Raw genomic sequence first — 19,150 nt, 5'->3', positions numbered from 1 at the left:
TCCTGCCTCAGCCTCCTCAATGCTGGAATCCCAGCCATGTACTGTAGGCTCCTGCCTCAGCCTCCTCAACGCTGGAATCGCAGCCATGTACTGTAACTGGTCACTTTTTACTGGACACTGATGTCATGGAGTTAATATTGTTATTTGTTTGGATTCTGCTGTCATGCTTTAGGATCTGGGGTGAAGGGTAGACTGCTGTAAATTATTTCTAGCTCCCTGCAACCCTCATGCTTCTCTCAAGTCTGCTGAAGGCAATGGCAGAGAAAAGCAGAGAAGCCTTTCTCTAGGCATAGTCTGGCCCTGCTGCTAAGCTAGCAACTCCAACTCTCTATTGAGTGCCCTAAGACCGGCCCAAAGACTCGTCATCATCACGCTGGTCTTCCGGCTGGCTCTGCGGATTTTCCTCGAACAGCAGCAGCAGCACTTCAGTGACTGGCTCTGCCTTATCTTGAGTAGTGTGTGCCCTAAACACATGTGTCTGTGGCTGCAGAGCCCAGAGGCCTGACAGACAGCAGGCACCTGCAGCCCTTTTCTGTAGTCTTCCTCTCAAGGACTCTCCCTCAACCTCTAACTGCCTCAGCTCCAAAGTTCAACCTGCCTCTCCACCTGCTGCCTGGGGCTGCCTCTGTGCACCTCAGCCTGACACAGCTAAGCTATCCAGGAAGAAAGAGGCTCCTCTGCCTGCCTCCTGTCTCAGGACTTAGGGTCACACTGCCTGGCACTCAGTGTCACAGGCAGGCACTCTACACTTAACCTTTATTCTACCTTTCTTGGCTTTGTTTACTGTTATCACTAAAAGGAACTACATCCATATTTTTATAACCCAAAAAGTTGTTCTTTTGATCTGTATTTTTTGGGGGGATTGGGGTGTGATTTTTTGTTTTGGGTTTTTGTTTTGTTTTGTTTTGGTTTTTGGTTTTTGATGTTAGAAAGTGAAATAACACTACTTAATTTACAACATGTATGGGAAAAGCAATACTTGACAAAGAGTCAAACTACAACAAATCTAAACACTTCATTTATAACAGGGACTAGATAGATAGATAGATAGATAGATATGGATTCCTTTAGGGAAAAAACAGATGGGAAATTCTATTAAAAAAATAAATTGAAAGCCGGGCGTGGTGGCGCACGCCTTTAATCCCAGCACTCGGGAGGCAGAGGCAGGCGGATTTCTGAGTTCGAGGCCAGCCTGGTCTACAAAGTGAGTTCCAGGACAGCCAGGGCTACACAGAGAAACCCTGTCTCGAAAAACCAAAAAAAAAAAAACCAAAAAAAAAAAAAAAAAAAAAAAACCAAAAAAAAAAAAACAAAAAAATAAATTGATACAAAAGAAAAAAATGACCTGGTTTTAAAAGTGAAAATATTTACAGAGAGTCAAATTCAACATATTTGTTGGTATCAATTAACCCCGTCTGGCTCTGGCCCCAGTCTCAGATAATGCATGAGAGCACAAAGATTCTTGTAAGACTTAGCTTTAAGGAAGATTGTAAAATATCTAAAAGAATTAATAGGAAAACTGACATCACTTAAAACATCAAACTACACAAAAGTGACATTATTTCTCAGATACAGATGGTTCACCTATCTGAAACTTTACATTACAGTAATAAACCCGTGTACAAGAGTAATTATACCTGTATGGACTCTCACCATTTCTTTATAGCTCAATACCAAGCTGATTAATCTCTAGAACCTCTGTCATCTTTATGTGCACACAGGACCTTTGCTGAGGCAATGCACACCCTGACACACATTGTGTGGACTCTGCCATGGAAAGAACAAGGGACAGAGACATGTGCACTGCTTCCACACAGAGTAGCAGAGAACAGTGACTGACATACGCCTGGCCAGGGACGAAAACGAGGGCTCCCGTCCCTACTTTCACAGCTTACCACAACGCTTGGTGATTAACCAGCTCCATGCTGTGCCACAAAGAGACGGCTAGACAGTGAAGTCAGATGTGTCACCGATGGAACAGAACTGAGAATCTGGAACAGCCCCCATTCCAACGGCCATCTAGTCTGAGCTTCAGTGATCAGTATCGTTCAGAGGATGGAGTACTCAGCGGACAGCACATGGACAGCCAGGCGTCCAGAAAGGGACCAACTGGAGCTCAAGGCAGAGAGACTGAACTTGGAATGGAAGAGGAAGAACTAAGACGTTTGGCAGCAGGCAGAAGTGTCTTGGTAAGACCTTACATGCAGCGGTGCCATCTTAGTGGTACAAAATCCTCTGCCAAAGAAACAAAGGCCAAGAAACTGTCATCATCAAACTGCATGTCCTATGCAATTAATTATAAATGAGAAGGTAACAAAGCTCACAGTATAGGAGGAAACGTTTGCAAGTCCTAGATCTGATTAGAGACCTGTCCAAAAGGCACAGTGAGGAGATACACAAGACAAGCTATCAAAACCTGTGAGCAGTCTACACCCAGGAGGACAGGCCAATAGTCAGTACGGACACAGAAACAGAGGAAACAGAACCCTCTACACTGCTGGTGAGAACACCAAACTGTGTGGCCAAGCTGAGCAAGTAAGTGATTAGCAATTCTACTCCAGTACTGATGTCCTGGGGATGGAAGGCGTTCGGAGGTAGAGACTTCCAACACATACTTCAGGAGAGGCACAAGTCGCCTGCATTCCTACATAGGAAGGGTGCCTCACCTGTCTTTCAAGGAAACAGAACAACAGTATGTCTGGCAAATCCCAGGCGCAGGGAAGGGCCTCTGCTAGCCCATTTTAATCACCTATTAGTCCAATTCTGAAAAAAAAAAATTACTTTAAAAGCCACCAGTAAGCGAGATGCCTTTGAAAAGAAGGCACTTCTATTTATACGAGGACAAGAGGAAACTGGGACCTAACGACAGGCTCTGCACTAGCTCCTGTTCAGCTACCACGCCCAGGAGACTCTAAGGTGTGTAACTCCACTGTGCAAATGGAAACAGAAGCCTTGCATGAGGAGCCCGAAAGCAAAGTGTGCCTTGGCCTTCCATTAGTTCCACTTGCTCATTTACATTTCATTCTTCAGAAAACATGAGCGTGTTGAGAAAGAAAAGGCAGCGTGCCAAGAATCAGTAGGGCCGGCCACACAAGAGGCCATACGCACCTCGGTTATGAGGCAAGGTAACAGAGCACAAAGCACGAGCCACGCACATCATGTGAGCAGGCGAGCATCTCCCGCCACACCCAGCCACCTTCTTTCCTTCCTCGAGTTGATTTGAGCCGTGGTGTTTTATCACAACACTAGAAACCTTAAGACAAGCCTTCACTAGCTTATTTCTGTGGCTCTCTTACTACAAACAAACCCAGAATCTCACACCAGTGAAGTGTCAAAGCAAAATCACCAAGTCTTCACGCCAAGGGTAACCTTGTGGTGCAATAAAGACCACATAACTGAGGCACACTCGAATCAAAGGCTAACGTTGGATATTTTCTCTCAAATACTATGCCTGCCTATTATATCATATAGAATTCATTTCAAACTATTTTGATTTCTCTTGTTTTCAATTGTTTTATTATATTTCCATTCATCCATCACTGTATCTTGCTTACATCTGCCCTCATACCACTCTCCAACTCCAAACAGAACTCCTCTGCATATGTGTTGCTGCCCCTAGAGGCATTGCAGGTATGGCTGCTGTGTCATACGTGCATGTGTCAGTAGGTGGCAGAGAGGAGACAGGCTAGGTCTACCTAGGCTCAATCTTCTGACCTATGAACAGCTGAGTGACTAGTAGCCTAACATTCCCTGAACAAGGGAAGTCTAAAATGATGACCAGGCCAGCGCCAGGGGTCTGGACAGGGAGCTAGCCTGAGACAATCACTACCAGTTAAGCAACACACAGGCCCAGGTGGGCTCCCAGGATGGGGAGCAAGTGGGAGACTAGAAGAACCTGCCTGGGATGGTGGACCCCTGCAGAAGTAAGCCTGAGACAGCTGACCTTCACATGGGTCCACTCAGCCAGGCCAAGCAAGGAGCGAGTCTGAGAGGACCACCAGACTACTGCCATGGGGCCTGGACAGGGAGCTAGCCTGAGAGGACCACCAGTCTGGTGCTGCACAGGCCTGGGGGGATGGGGAGGAGGCAGACCATACCCAAGATGTTCCCCCGCTCAGTGACATAATGCACAGATGGGCAGAGGACTCCTGGGGCCACTCCTGGGCAGGGTCCAGATACTCAGAGACTCTGGGCACCACTAAGAAGACCATATATGTGGTAGAGAGATGAAGAGAAAGACAAGCAGAAGGATGTGGGCACAGGGAAGAGCAGCAGAACTGGAGACTTGAAGGTAATGAGGAACAGGCTGACGAAGAATAGCCAGTGATGTCACCTGGGACCATGGTGGGGTCCTGGTCTGTGTTACCACCAAGATGCTACATATGTGTCCAAGGCCCTGAAGCAGCAGGTGTCTGTTATCACCAAAGGGCAAGCAGATGTCCCTAATCTGAGTGCTGTCTGGAGACATGATGTCTGAGGGCTGTGCAGAACTGGCCCATTATCCCCCTCACCTGGGCATTTTTGGGGGAGAGCTGGCCCTGGAGGCACGAGAGTGGGAGAGCTGGCCCTGCACATTGTGGGAGCTGCCGGTGAGTCAGGATGATGGAGAGATCTCCTCCTCCCTCCTCACCCCTCACCACCTGCAGCAGGCAAGAGACCTGGCCCTGGGGTCATGAGAGCAAAGGGCTAGCCCTAGCCCTCACCAGCTACAGACTCTTAGAGAAGAAGCCCTGCACTTGCCTGGGCAGCACAATAGAGCTGACTCTGGTAACAGGGGCATGGGTGAGCTGACACTGAGGTGTGAGTGTGAGCACTGGAGAGCTGCCCTCCCCTCCTGTTACCCCTCCCCTCCTGTCACCCCCTGCCATCTATAGCAGCAGGAAGCCCCACGGTCATCAGAGCTGGAGTACAGACACTGTCTCTGCTGTGCAGTGGCAAAGATCCCCTTCCCTCCCTTTTACCTTTGTCACCAGAGTGGCAGTTGAAGAAATAATCTCCAAAACTCAATTTTAAAACACTGTGCGAACAGAGACAGAAGCGAAGTGTAATCACTGTTTGTGGGACCAAAGCAATGACTTAACATGAGGATTTTCTGTAAAGATGTAGACACAGACACTTAAGATTAGGAAGCCGACTTCAGGGGCTGGAGAGAGGCCAGGGTTGGATTTCTAGCACCCACATGTCAATAGACCACAACCATTTGTAACTCCAGCTCCAGAACCTACAACATTGTCTGGCCGATCTGAACACTGAACACATGTGGCACCCAGACACACACACAGAGGCAAAACAACCACATGAACTCCTTGAACTATTTGATCCAAATGAAGACACTTCACATTACAAAGAGCTCAGAGAACTGGACGTATGTCCGTCCCTTGTGATATATCCTGCAAAGCATCTGAGCTCTGAAAATGACAGACAGGAAATGCCTGTGTTCCAAAGAGTAACCTCAGAGGCTGGCCACGTCCTGAGACGAGACTCACCCTCCTTCTGCAGTGACTTCCACGCTTCAGAAAGCCAGGTTGTCCCTGCTTCTATTCCTGCTCATCAATAAGTACATTCCCCTGCAGCAGCGTAAGTCAAATCAGCTTGGCCTTCCAGTTCACTTTGCTAGCTGTGGACCGGAGCAGGAACTGAAAGGGTACAGACCGTGTCTTCAGGATCTCAGTGTGGGGCTTGTAATCTGGGACCGAGGGTGAATTCCACTCCTCTTATACCTTGGCCCTCACCCACTGGCCTAACAGTAAAGAATGGATGCCAAGTCTCGGTGTAATTTCTGTGGGTTTCATGGTCTGATCATCTGCTAATCTCTATAAACAGATTAATGGGTGACGAGATCATGTCTCTGCTGAGAGAAAGATGACAGCGCATACGATTTGCTCATTTTTCTGCTTTGTCTACTTATCCATCATGATTTGCACTCAAATCAATTAAGACTCATGGCCTGCCAGGCACACATCTGTGAGGTGGTAGACTCTGTACACCCGTGCTCGTGCTTAATCACATCTGTAATGTGTGACCTGGGTATGAGAGTTTCTAGTTCCACGGCTGAAACTCAGGGGTCTTCTTTGCCTCTCACTGAATTTCCTACCTCTAGACAGCTAGGTCAAAGTCGATCACAATATGTCTTACAGGAACTGTTTCGAATGCTTTACAAATAAACTGTGCTTCTATAAAGTGGGAATTACCAAAACTGTCACAAATTAAGGGAAAATGAGCCTGTAGTTCAATATCAGGGGAATAAGGACCTGACTCAGAAACACTAAGGATTCAAGTCCACAATCCTCAGGCAGATCTCTGGGAAACAAAACTAACTTTTACAATTGGCTTAGTGAAAGCCTTTCTCCTTGGCTTTACCGATTAAACTCTGTAGAGCTTTTTGCTCTTCCACGCATCCTTCCTGAACTTCTGCAATTTTATAACTGAACAAGCTAACACAAAATATAAATTCATGTTTAATCAAGCTGAATCACTATCTGATAAGAAGCTCTATTATAATACTGGATTGACTATATCTTAGATATACAACTGTATATCCATGCACTGTGTGCACTGTGTGCCCTCGAAGGCCAGAAGAGGACAACAGAGTGCCTGAAACTGGAGCTATGAATGGTTGTAAGCCGCTGTGTATGGATTGGGAAATGTACCCAGGTTCCGAGCTCTAACCTGTCAGCCTAAGAGCAGCCAATGCTCTGACCACTGAGCCACCTCCCACTGGTACTAAACTGTGCTAACTTTTGACTTCCCACCGGATATAACTAGAGCAAGGTAAAGTATGAAAACATTCATTACTAAACATAGCTGAGGTGTAGAAGCCTCCTTTATATGCCACAAAAGGGTGCATGTGTATGAATCTGTTAGTTATGTACAAAGCTACAGAAGGTTCACGGAGAAGGGGTTTTACTTCTCATGGTCAAAGTCAATTTTCCTAATTTCTCTTTATTGTTTTAGAATTAAATTACATATGTGCAAACTAAAATCTGGCTGTGCTGCCATGTCAAAGGCTTCCTGGATTGTCGGTCTGCTCCTCATGGAGGCTGGCAGGGCCACCCTACCTTCCATGCTACCTCTCTGCACAGCAAAGGTCGGTGTGCCACCTGTGGCTTACACACCAACTTATATCCTTGACTACCTGAGAACACGTCTCTTTAGTTCCTTTATATGTCACTTGCTTACGTTTACTTTTTAAAACTGTGTTATACTTTGGTTAAGTATACAGTCAACTACAGTTCTTACCCACCTTGATCCCACTGTATTCAGAGCTGACAATTGCAGAATCTAAAACTGGCCTTGAGATTTCCCAGAAGGCTCCTGGAAAACCAGAGACTTGGTCGGCTGCCTTATTTTAAAATAACTGGGAGAGTTCAATGCTACTTTTCATGAATTCCAGTCAGAAGAGATAAGACACTATACACACATGCACACGCGTGTGTGCACACACACACACACACACCTGCCCCAGTTTAAATCTGTACAAGACAAATATAAATACTTCAAAAACTGCTTGCTGTAGAAGATTGCAGTGAGTGAACTGCCAATCCACTTACAAGCTGTAACATACTTTCAATTTATTGGTGTCCCGGCACTACTTTGCTTGACATTATTAGTCATAATTCCAGATAGTTTTGAATGTTCATTTGGCATTCACTTGTCCATTTGAGTGCAGCATCCTTTAAGCCAGCGGTTTTTAGGACTCATATAACTGATCTCTGGGGTTTGTATTAATATTCACAGTGGCTGGAGCATAGTCTCTCTTTGGTATTTTTGACAGGTTCTCAGTGTGACCTAATATGTGCTTAGACTGTCTTACATTGCACCTAGGCATTCCTCCCCCATGAAGAGCATGCGTCCACTGTGTGAAACCGGATGCAACCGCCATGCTTCCTTGAACACTGAGTTCATCACTGTATCAGAAACACTGTGTGCTGAGCTTTCTGGGGTGGTTTTAGCCTGTTGGCATGTGGTAGGAGCAGCTAAACATCTGTAACAACTACCTTATTCTGACAACCAAGCCCCACGGGGCCTTGGACCCTTGAAGCTATCAGCAAGCTATGAACCATTTAAGTCCCAGCAGCTGCAGAGGACTGGCTTCTGGTTTCCTCTGCTGCTTCCCGGCAGGCAGCACCTGCAACCAGCCACAGGCTAGAGTACTTGTCTTCCACAGGGCAGGCTGTCTGGGGTTATCTCCGAGCCTGCAGGAAGGACTATGCCAGGTACTTTTGGGCACAGGTTTCTGAATGCATGTTTGAACAACTCTGAGAAAATACCAGTAGGCTTAGTCTGGATTTCAGGAACTCCCAGATGGGTCCACAAGACTACTGACTGAAATCAGGTAGAACAAGAATTACTAAAGAACAACAACAAAAAGGATGACCGGGAGTTGTCTGAACGTTGCTGAATAAAGGCCCTTCCTTCCCTTGTCACTTACACTACCCCACGGATATGGGCTGTCCCCACAGGTTCATGTGTTAGGGGCTTGCCCCCAGAGTGGCAGTTATTATAACATGCTGGAACCTCTAAGCAGTAAGGCCTAGTGGGAAGTCCCAAAGTCACCTGCAGGTGTGCCCTCGACAGGGATTAGGGTGGTTCTCAGGGCTCCAGTTTCACTCAGGCTTCCTGTTTGGCAATGGGACCTCTTGCTCACACAAGATCCAGCTCCCAGTCGTTGTTATCTGCCATAAAGTGATGAAGCCAGCAGGGCTGTGCCTGGAGCTTCTGCCACCATATTTGAACTTTTGGCTTACAGAAATTTGGGTTGGTCTGTCTCATGTTTTCCACTTACAGTCATTAAAAACAGACTAATACACTTGTCTACCCAACTCCTAAAAGTTCAGCGGACTGATCCTGTAATTAAACTGTCCCATGCATAGTCTTTCACATCAGAATGAATAAAAACAAAGGTATGTTTCTTAAAATGTAGCAACATGGGCTGGAGAGATGGCTCCGCAGTTAGAGCACTGACTGCTCTTCCAGAGATCCTGAGTTCAATTCCCAGCAACCACATGGTGGCTCACAACCATCTGTAATGCCTTCTTCTGGTGTGTCTGGAAACAGCTACAGTGTACTCATATAAATAGAAAATAAGTATTAAAAAATGTTGCAACATGTTTCAAGAGCTTTGCAGTTCTAGTTAGGAACTAGAAGAAATCTATCCTAAAAAACGGAATAGTAAAAAGTGTAAAAAGAGGTGGTAGCGCACGCCTTTAATCCCGGCACTTGGGAGGCAGAGGCAGGCGGATTTCTAAATTCAAGGCCAGCCTGATCTACAGAGTGAGTTCCAGGACAGACAGGGCTACACAGAGAAACCCTGTCTCGAAAAACCAAAAAACAAAACAAAACAAAAAAATGCACATTCATATTTGTATCAAGTCATCAAAGTGTAGTGTTTTACAATTTAAAATATAAATGTGCTATAAAATAATTAAGCTGGGTATATTACCTACAAGATGGACATGCCTGCCACTGTTACATCACAGGGGATGATATGGTGAGTTATAAACTGCACAATGGGGGCAAGAGAATACGAGGGAAACCTGCGTCAGAGTCAGAGAACAAAAACACAGTGGCTGCTCCTCACTTTCGCAAGGCCAAGCACAAGCCAGCAGCCGGGAGCCACAGCTGCTGAGTCTTCACACTTCGGTTACTCTTCTAAGATGGACTATGTTTATTTTAAAATGGACTCGTGTTGCCTTTCTAACTGGTTACTTTAATTTAGTGGGCAGACCTCATGCACTTTCTGGAAAGGAAGTACATCAAATTGAAGAGAAAAATTACTCTTAAATATAGTGTATAACGTTTAAAAGCTGAAAAGCATGTTAATCTAAGCTACACACACACACACATGCGCGTCCAGTTAAATGAACAACTAAGAACTTACAAAGGAAAAGCTGGCTGTCCGCCTCACTGCAACAAGGTACTTCATCAGTAGTCACACCGGAGCATTGGCTGCAGGACTTAGGGCCTCACCCATCAAAATCTCAAGCAGGGAAGTGGGGGCATGCACAAGAACCAACAGCTGGAGCCAAAGAGGATGTGGAAAAGCTGGGTCTCAAAAATCCACTTTCTCATGTCTATGGCTTCTGCAGACGGGGAAAACTCTAGTTCTGAGAGTTCTGTGATGGCTCTCAAAGACAATTACAGTGGGTTTTCCCACTTCCTCCTACCTTAAGCCACAAGAAGCAAAATAGAAGCACAATAATGGCACTAACCGGGCTGGTAGAGACGTCAGCACCAGCCTATGGAGCAGAAGCCATCATTGTCTCTTCTTCAGACTAAAGAACGAGGTTAAATCACTTTCCCCAAATCACAGGGAGGAATCAAAAGGGAAGGTTCGCTGTCCACCCAGTCCCGAAACCTCCTGAGCACCCGCAGCACTGCCTCCCTCAGGAGGGAGGGAGGCATCCGTGGTACTGTTCGCACCCAGCCACTAGAGGAGACAAGGAAGCAACAACTTCCGGCCACCGAGAGCACCACATGGAAGTGCAGCCGGTAGCACACTAGCACAGAAAACCAGAGAGCTCAAAGACACAAGCGGGAACCGCAATCCCGGGCCACAGAGAGAGGCAGGGGACCCTGACGTAATGCTTGACAGAAGAAGAAAGCAAGACTGCTCTATCCTAAGCCTACATGTGCTCTCATGGCCCCCCACTTTCTCCCTCCCTCCTTCCTTCTCTTTTCCTTTCTCTCTCCTTTTCTCTTTTCCTTTCTCTCTCTCTCCCTCCTTCCTTCCCTCCCCACTCTCTCTCTCTCTCTCTCACACACACACACACACACACATCAAAGATAAATAAGTTCCAATTCTCATCTTTAAGGATTAGACTATTTGAAAATGTAAGACACAGTTTTAGAGAAACGTGAATTAATCACCTGAGGCATCCGTCTGTTCATATACTCAAGCCAATGTTACTCTCTTAAATAAATCCTAAATTTTAAACTGAAGCATGAGACCTACCTGCTGCACTGGAGAGCTGTCCACAGGACAGATGCAGTCTGGCCTGAGTGACGGCGCAGCGTGACCGCTACAAGATAAGGATCTTGCTATTTTCCTCCAAATTACTTACGTTCTGCGCTCTCGTAACTATTCTCAACCAAGAGACCAAGCAAATGTGGACAGGAAGCAACTTAGCTTGACTCCCAATGCGAGGAATATAGTCCATCCAGGGTGGTGGGCGGAGAGCCCTGCTCCCCAGAGCCAATGGTAGCAACAGAGGCTTGGGAGAGGGGCTTGTTCAAATCTTACTGGACGGGATTCAGAGAGCTCCAGACACACTGGAGACAGCTAGCCCAGCACCTGTATCCTACCCCTGCCAGCTAGGCCCCAGGCCACAAAGCTTTCACAACCTCCCCCCAAACAGTGCTACCATGGGGTGGGGGGTGGGGGGGTGACCTGTTCACACAGGTGAGCCTGGGGAGGCTCCTACTGAAGCGGTAGCATTGTTCCACAGACCACGCAGACACGTGGCCATCTGTGATGCAAATGAGTCTAGTCCATACTTCAGATGGCCTCAGTCTCAGGGTTCCTATACTGCTGGAAAGGCCAGGGTCTTCTTAGGGTTGAGGAAATGTTATAACTCTAACCCCTTTTAAATCAAAACACAGATTAACATACTTCCAACATACAGCCGCATGGAGGGACGACTGCCATTTCCTAGGAGAGGACCGGGAGGGCAGCAGGGAAAGGCTGGCCAGAGCAAGGTTGGGCACAGCAGGGCAAGGGGAAAGCCTGAAGCCCCCATGTCCATAACCTGGGCCTCCTGCTGACACTGGTCAGAGGCCAAACGGGCTGAATTGCCTAGGTGCCTGCAGCACATAGAGCTACTCTCTCTTTGGCCAGCCCTACTTGGTACCCTCAGCTTTCCTCCACAGGAGCCCCCACGTTCCTGATATCTGGTCACTTAGATGTCACCTGCACAGCTGCATACACAACCTATTGAGGAGCTTCAACGAAGGGACTCTAACCCTGCTACACATGGCCTAGCTCAGCCTGGGACCCTGGTATAAGCCTCCACAACCCTTACGTTTGTTGATCCACACACACAAAAGAGTACTATGTGGATTACTACACCAAGATACACCCACAGGTGGAGGTTAGCTGGCCACAGCTGCAGTGGCCTGAGTCCCTGTACGGCTAAAGCTAGGGAGCACCTGTATTGATGATCGGGTTGGAACATAGCACCGTGGGGGCACCGTCGCTCTAAGGTCATACTTGGAGTGTACTTTCTCTCCTCTGTTACAGACACTGCTTCAGAAGTTATCACTGCTTCACCAACAGCACTTCTGTGCAAACTTTAAACTCAAACTCTTACTTGCCAAAGTTCACAGTTGTCACACGTCTCTGCTCTGCTCTGTAAACTCAGTATAAACCTGACCCAAAGCAGTGAGCAGCCACCGCACAGCACCCTCAACTCGTGCACTGCTCAACTCATTTCCACCAAAGAAATCCACCCGCTATTTCTGGAGTCAGCTCGCTCTAGTTCTCTTCCACAGCAGCCCCATTCCTGACATCTTTAACACACTAGTCTCCAGTGCAGAAAACAGCCAAATTCTCCCTAGAATGCAACATGAATGGCCACTTGCCCTGTTCCCAGCAGATTCCTGTCCTCCACTGACACCTCCTGAGCCTACTCTTACTGTCTACACACACTGATGTCCTGGTCTTCCAGACTCCATGAAGAATATCTTATTAAGCTCTGCTTACAACATTCTAGGGCTTTCTTGCCTGCAACTCCAAACTTTTCCACATTCCTCCCACAAACCAGTTTCAAAGGCCTACAGACGACAGTGATTGTAATGACTTACAGACCACAGTCACAATAATGGCCTATACACCATGGTCAGAGTAACAACCTTAGAGACCACATGGTCCTAGTAACAGCCTTGTAACTAACACAGTCACAGTAATGGCCTTATGGATCGCATGGTCATAGCAATGGCCTACAGACCACGGTCATAGCAATGGCCTACAGACCACGGTCATAGCAATGGCCTACACACCACAGTCATAGCAATGGCCTACAGACCATGGTCATAGCAATGGCCTACACACCACGGTCATAGCAATGGCTACAGACCATGATCATAGCAATGGCCTACACACCACAGTTATAGCAATGGCCTTACTTCTGAGTACAATTTCTGCGGCTGCTTTTCTTGTCGCTGTGACAAATACCTAACAAGCAATACAAGGGAAGAGACTCATGGTTCAGGGAACATGGTCCATCAAGGTGGGGAAGTGCATCTATGGGAAGAGGAGCCTGGGGCACAGCTTATTTACATCTTGTCAGACCGAGATGCTGAAAGCTCTACCTGGAAGTTCAGTTGGCTTAAAACCTTCAAATCTATACCCCACAGCCCTTGGGTTCAAGGAGAGGCCTGATGTCTACAAGGCTCCACAACCTCCCCACACCACCAGCATTAGGACCAAATGTCAAACATCTGCGCATGGTGAGGACAGTTCACATGCACAGCATGACAGTCACTTGGTAGATAAATGCTGCCACTTGTTCTCCTGACTCAGTCTTGAAGGACAGTGTAAAAAGTACAACAGCATCCAGTAGAACCATGGACTTCAAAATCAAAGTCACAATCCACTGGTGAATTTTAAAACCAACTCAGCTGGTAAAAAATGAACACTTAACACAACATAATAATTACTATAGATTATATGTCACAGAATCAAATGTATCATAAATTTATTTCCACTATTCAGGACATTCAAACTTCTCCAAAGTGTATTACTACAGGTCTCCTCACACTGTGGTTCCGGGGCTACTTGCTTGTTCTAAAAGACAGCCTAATACGATTAGCCACTAATGGAAAACCTTTGCACTCTGGCACCTCTATATCCTAGGCCCTACATTTTTATGGGGAGAAAGTTGTATACAATGAGTTGAGAGGACATTTCTCTTCTTTACTTTTTTTCCTTGTATTTTTTTCTGAAAAGAATCTTTCATACAGAAAATGTGGTATATTTACACAATGGAGTACTATGTATCTATTAAAAACAATGAATTTATGAAATTCTTAGGCAAATGGATGTATCTGGAGGATATCAACCTGAGTGTAGTAACCCATATCACAAAAGAACCCACATGGTATGTACTCACTGATAAGTGGATATTAGCCCAGAAGCTCGGAATACCCAAATACAATTCCCAAAACACATGAAACTCAAGAAGGAAGATCAAAGTGTGGATACTTCAATCCTTCTTAGAAGGGAGAACAAAATACCCATGGAAGGAGTTACAGAGACAAAATGTGGAGCAGAGACAGAAGGAATGACTATCCAGAGACAGCCCCACCTGGGGATCCATCCCATATACAACCACCAAACACTACTGTGGATGCCAACAAGTGCTTGCTGACAGGAGCCTGATATAGCTGTCTCCTGAGAGGCTCTGCTAGTGCCTGACAAATACAGAAGTGGATGCTCACCGCCATCCATTGGACAGAGCACAGGGTCCCCAATGGAGGAGCTAGAGAAAGGACCCAAGGAGCTGAAGGGGTTTGCAGCCCAATAGGAGGAACAACAATATGAACTAACCAGTACCCCAAGAGCTCCCTGGGACTAAACCACCAACCAAAGAAAACACATGGTGGGACTCATGGCTCCAGCTGCATATGTAGCAGAGGATGGATGGCCTAGTTAGACATCAATGGGAGGAGAGGCCCTTGGTTGTATGAAGGCTCTATGCCCCAGTATAGGGGAAGGCCAGGGCCAGGATGCAGGAGTGGGTAGGTTGGTGAGCAGGGGTAGGGGTGGGAGGGGATAGGGTGTTTTTGGAGTGGAAACCAGGAAAGGGGATAACATTTGAAATGTAAATAAAGAAAATATCTAATAAAAAAAAAGATTTAAAAAAAAAAAAGAATCTTCTAGTTGATCCCAGAAAGCAAGCCTAACTGATCTGGAACACAGAGCATGCTGTAATGGCCAAGGAGCTGCTCCGGTGTTGAGCTGAAGCTCAGCATGTGAGTCTGAGAGCTAAAGAGCCCCTTGGGTTCAGGGTAATAACTGGAGAGAGAAGCAAGAATCTGTGGACCTGGCCCTAAGTTGTAACCGGATGCAACCGCAGTCTCTGTACATGGTTCCTTCGTATCTCTGCACTGAGAGGCACAGCTCGCATCTTTCCAAGTCCCTCCTCCTCCAAACTCTCCATGGCTGGGAACTTAGATAAGATGCATATTAAAGGCTGACCAGCCCTAAGACTTGGATGAGTAAGTGCGTAATTCTTTATTGCAGCAAAAACTAAGTATATGAGCCAGGCATGGTGGCGCACGCCTTTAATCCCAGCATTCGGGAGGCAGAGGCAAGCGGATTTCTGAGTTCGAGGCCAGCCTGGTCTACAGAGTGAGTTCCAGGACAGCCAGGGCTACAGAGAAACCCTGTCTCGAAAAAAAAAAAAAAAAAAAAAAAAGATGAACTAAATGGTTAAAGAAATCCAGCTCGCTTTAATCACCCCAAGTAACTCACACTAAAAGTTAGTAAAATATAAGTTTGTTTAAGATTTGGTAACAATATTTGCTTCATATGGTACACAGAAACTCATAAATTTCAATTTTTAGTAACAATTCAAAATAAGGAGACTTTAGTAAGTGGAGTAATTAGGAACTTGAGAGCTGCACGTCAGGTGCCTCAGAACCGATTCTAACCCCAGGACCATTGAGCTCCAACACCACGTCTTGGTCCACACAGGTAACTGCACACAAGCAGCAGACACTCTTAAGACACATATGTACATACACATGTATACAAGTGACACTTTTTTTTTAAAGAACTCAGGCTAGAGAGAGGGATCAGTGACTGGGAGTGTTGGCTATGAAGCCAAGAGGACCTGAGGTCGGATCTCCAGCACCATGTGAGAGACAGGAATAACTACACACTCCTACTACCCCAGCCTGTGAGCTATGGAGCAGAAACAGGCAGATCCAGGGGGCCTGTCAGATGGCCGCCCAGGCCAAAATGCTGAACTGTAGATTCAGTAAGAGATTGTCTCAAAACAAACAAACAAAACAAACAAACAAACAAAAAAAAAAACAAAAAAAGGAAGAGCAGGAGGGAGAGTGGGGGGAAGGTGTCTGATATTCTCCTCTATTCTTTGTATGAGCATGCATGGTACATGCCCCTGCACACATGTGCACACACTACATGCACATGCATGCAAGCACACATGCTCGCGCGCGCTCTCTCTCTCTCTCTCTCTCTCTCTCTCTCACACACACACACACACACACACACACAGATTTAGGTCCTATAATTATGTATTATTTAAAAATAGCTATAACATGCTCATTATGAAAAGCTTTAGAAAAAAACTGGTTATGTTTCCAATGCTTTCTCTGTGCGTGTGGTTTTTAAAATGTGATTATGCTATGTATTAGGATTTTAAGATGCCTAAGCAGATTTACAGTTTTGCGAATATTTGGGGGCTGAGGAGATGGTTCAGTGAGTGAAGTGCTTGTTGTGTTCAGCTCTCCGGTACCCACATAAAGGCCAGGCATGACGGACGTCTGTGATCCCAGAGCTGGGGTCGGGGTGGGGAAAGATAGGAAGATACAGGGAGCTCACTGGCCAGCCAATCTAGTCCAAATGGTGAATTTCAGGTTCTATGAGAGACTTTGTCCCAAAACCTACAGTGGGGAGCAATAGAAGGTACTCAGCATTGACCTCTGACCTCCACAGGTGCATGCATTCACACAAGCACAGACCACATAAACACATACATCATATTAAAAAAGAGAGAGAGAGAAAGAAAGGAGAAAGGGGAGGGAGGAAGAGAGAGAGAGAAAGAGAAAGAAAGAGAGAGAGAGAGAGAGAGAGAGAATGTTACAGGTCAAACCCAAGGGGAAGGGAAAGATCAACTAGGCAGAAAGAGAACTCTCCAAAGCCTCTCGAAGCCTCCACTTGTCTCTAGAGTTCACATCACCATCTGGGACCAAACAACCTCTCTGGGGCTGGCTGGCCTCAGCTTTTAGGAGTTAGCTCTCAGCTTGACTTTGGATAATGCATTTCAATTATCAAACTGAGAGTTTCCTTTCCCTGGATCTGATGTGACAAGCCTTAGCAAAAAGGTCCAAGGCCACTGTCTGGGATGGGGTCCATTCCTACAGGCAGAGCTCTGTGTGAAAGGGGCGGGGCAGATGGGTTCCTGCAGCTGGAGGCAGGGAGGAGGAACCACTGGGAACTTGTCCTTTACAAATCCTGCTGGTAGCCCATTTCCTATGCTGAGCTCAATGGAAGGCACAGCAGACAGCAGAGGTATTTGGGGATCTTTCTAAAAATAGTCAAGCCCCACCAAAAAGCCCTGCACTGTGTGCACTTCCCATGTCACTGCACGCTCTTTAATAACGTGGTTTTTAATAGCTACAGAATTCTAATTAACTTTTAAAATGTGCACTTAAATCCAGAAAAACCACATATCATCAGGATCTTTTATGAATAGAACATACAAAAGGCATCTAAGAAGGCACCAAGTACTGACTTCCTTACCACACCTTGTCAGAAACTATTCCAAAGGGCTCTTTGTGGGAGACAGGGGAATTACAAAGAGAGGAAAAATACCTACCCTACCACCGAGGGTTTCCTAATAAGTGTAAGGACATACTACACCCCAAATTAAAACAAAAATAAATAAATAAATAAATAAATAAACCAGGGGCTGCCATAATCTAATTAAGGCGAGACTAAAGAGTAAAATCAAATTGTGTAACCCAACGGAGGGGAATCTGTGATGAGAGCTGGGCAAAGTGGCCCTATAAAGTCAAGAAAAAGGAAAGACCCTTGCCTCTTATAGCAGAAGCAATGGCTGTGCCCAAGATGGGAAAGCCTACTCCTTAGTATGTTGGCATTAACTATGCAGTCCTTTGAAACCAGCCCCCCCATATATATATATATATATATATATATATATATATATANATATATATATATATATATATATATATATATATATACACACACACACACACACATACATACACACATATAGATATATACACACACATATACATATATATATATATATATATATATATATATATATAGTGGGGTTTTCTATGGACGAGAATTACACAGAGCCACTGGACCCAAGAAGTGGAGGCCTGGCACCTGAATTTGCTCATCGCCAACGTGGTACTAGCCTAGAAAGACAAAGAACTGTGAGTCAAACTCCTCTCCTGACATTGCTTCCATTTTCCCCTTAATAAAACTATTTCCAATGGCCTGCTGACTTGTAAACAACATTAAGTCCTTCAGCAGAACCCATGCCACCTGGTCTAATGGGAGGCTGGAGCCGGGAGCCGGCTATGAACAGATAACCCTCAAGGAATGAGGAACTGGCCAGCAGGAAGCTGTTAATGCCATCTAGCCATCATACGCAAGACTGTGTACCCCCATCTTCCAGGAGAGTTTCAGAACAAGATTGTCAAAGCATCAAGAGGATACACAGGAAGGAAATAAAGTGACCTCACGAAGTGACAATTAAAGGAACCAGGGAGAGTCAAGTCACATCCACGCCAGAACAGAGTTGAGAGTTTCTGCCCATGCTGGAGGCACTGCTGCCAGTTGGCTGCTCCTCTGCCTCCAGCTGCCCCTGCAAAAGCACCTACAGCTGGAGTGGTTCCGGTAAAGACGCATCGGATACAAAACTGTCTGGAGCTTCACCAGATTAGAAATAGGTGACAGCCTGAGTCAAGACAGAAACAAATGAGCTCAGGTGGAGATTCAGGCTCAAGGTGGGGATTTGAGATAGCAGAGAGATTAGAGTGCCCAGAAGTAAGGATGCTCAAACGCTTTTAAAGAAACGAAACCCATTTTCACAAATAAACTTAGAAGAGCAACACTACACAGAGTTAGTAACAAGGCCGCTGGTTAGAAAAGGGTATAATGAGATTTACTGACACTGTACTCAGAAGGTCAGTGGATGAGAACAACGAGACCATATTTAACATAACTATCTTAAAGCAAAGGCTGCAAAAGGCAGGAGCACTGTATCAGACTTAGTATCAAATTTACTGGTGTTTGTTAAATGCACAAATCAAATAAATAAATAAATAAAAATAAAAACAAGGGTCAAGTTGCTTCAAATTAATTCTAATAGTGCTCCTCAGCAACATCAGGATCCTCGAACGTGACCCAGATGCTTGAAAAGGA

General features: G+C 45.8%; 1 protein-coding gene and 1 pseudogene across 2 annotated transcripts in view; one reads left to right on the top strand and one right to left on the bottom strand.

The window, feature by feature from the left end:
* Map3k4 (mitogen-activated protein kinase kinase kinase 4) overlaps positions 1-19,150 on the bottom strand; it is an 88,337-nt gene that overhangs the window by 66,588 nt on the left and 2,599 nt on the right. The window lies entirely within an intron of this gene.
* On the top strand, positions 3,609-3,748 carry LOC115029786 (annotated as a pseudogene).

This window comes from Mus caroli, chromosome 17 (assembly GCF_900094665.2).
Source record: "Mus caroli chromosome 17, CAROLI_EIJ_v1.1, whole genome shotgun sequence".
NCBI classification, from domain to species: Eukaryota; Metazoa; Chordata; class Mammalia; order Rodentia; family Muridae; genus Mus; species Mus caroli.
This window is presented reverse-complemented; position numbering and strand designations above follow the sequence as displayed.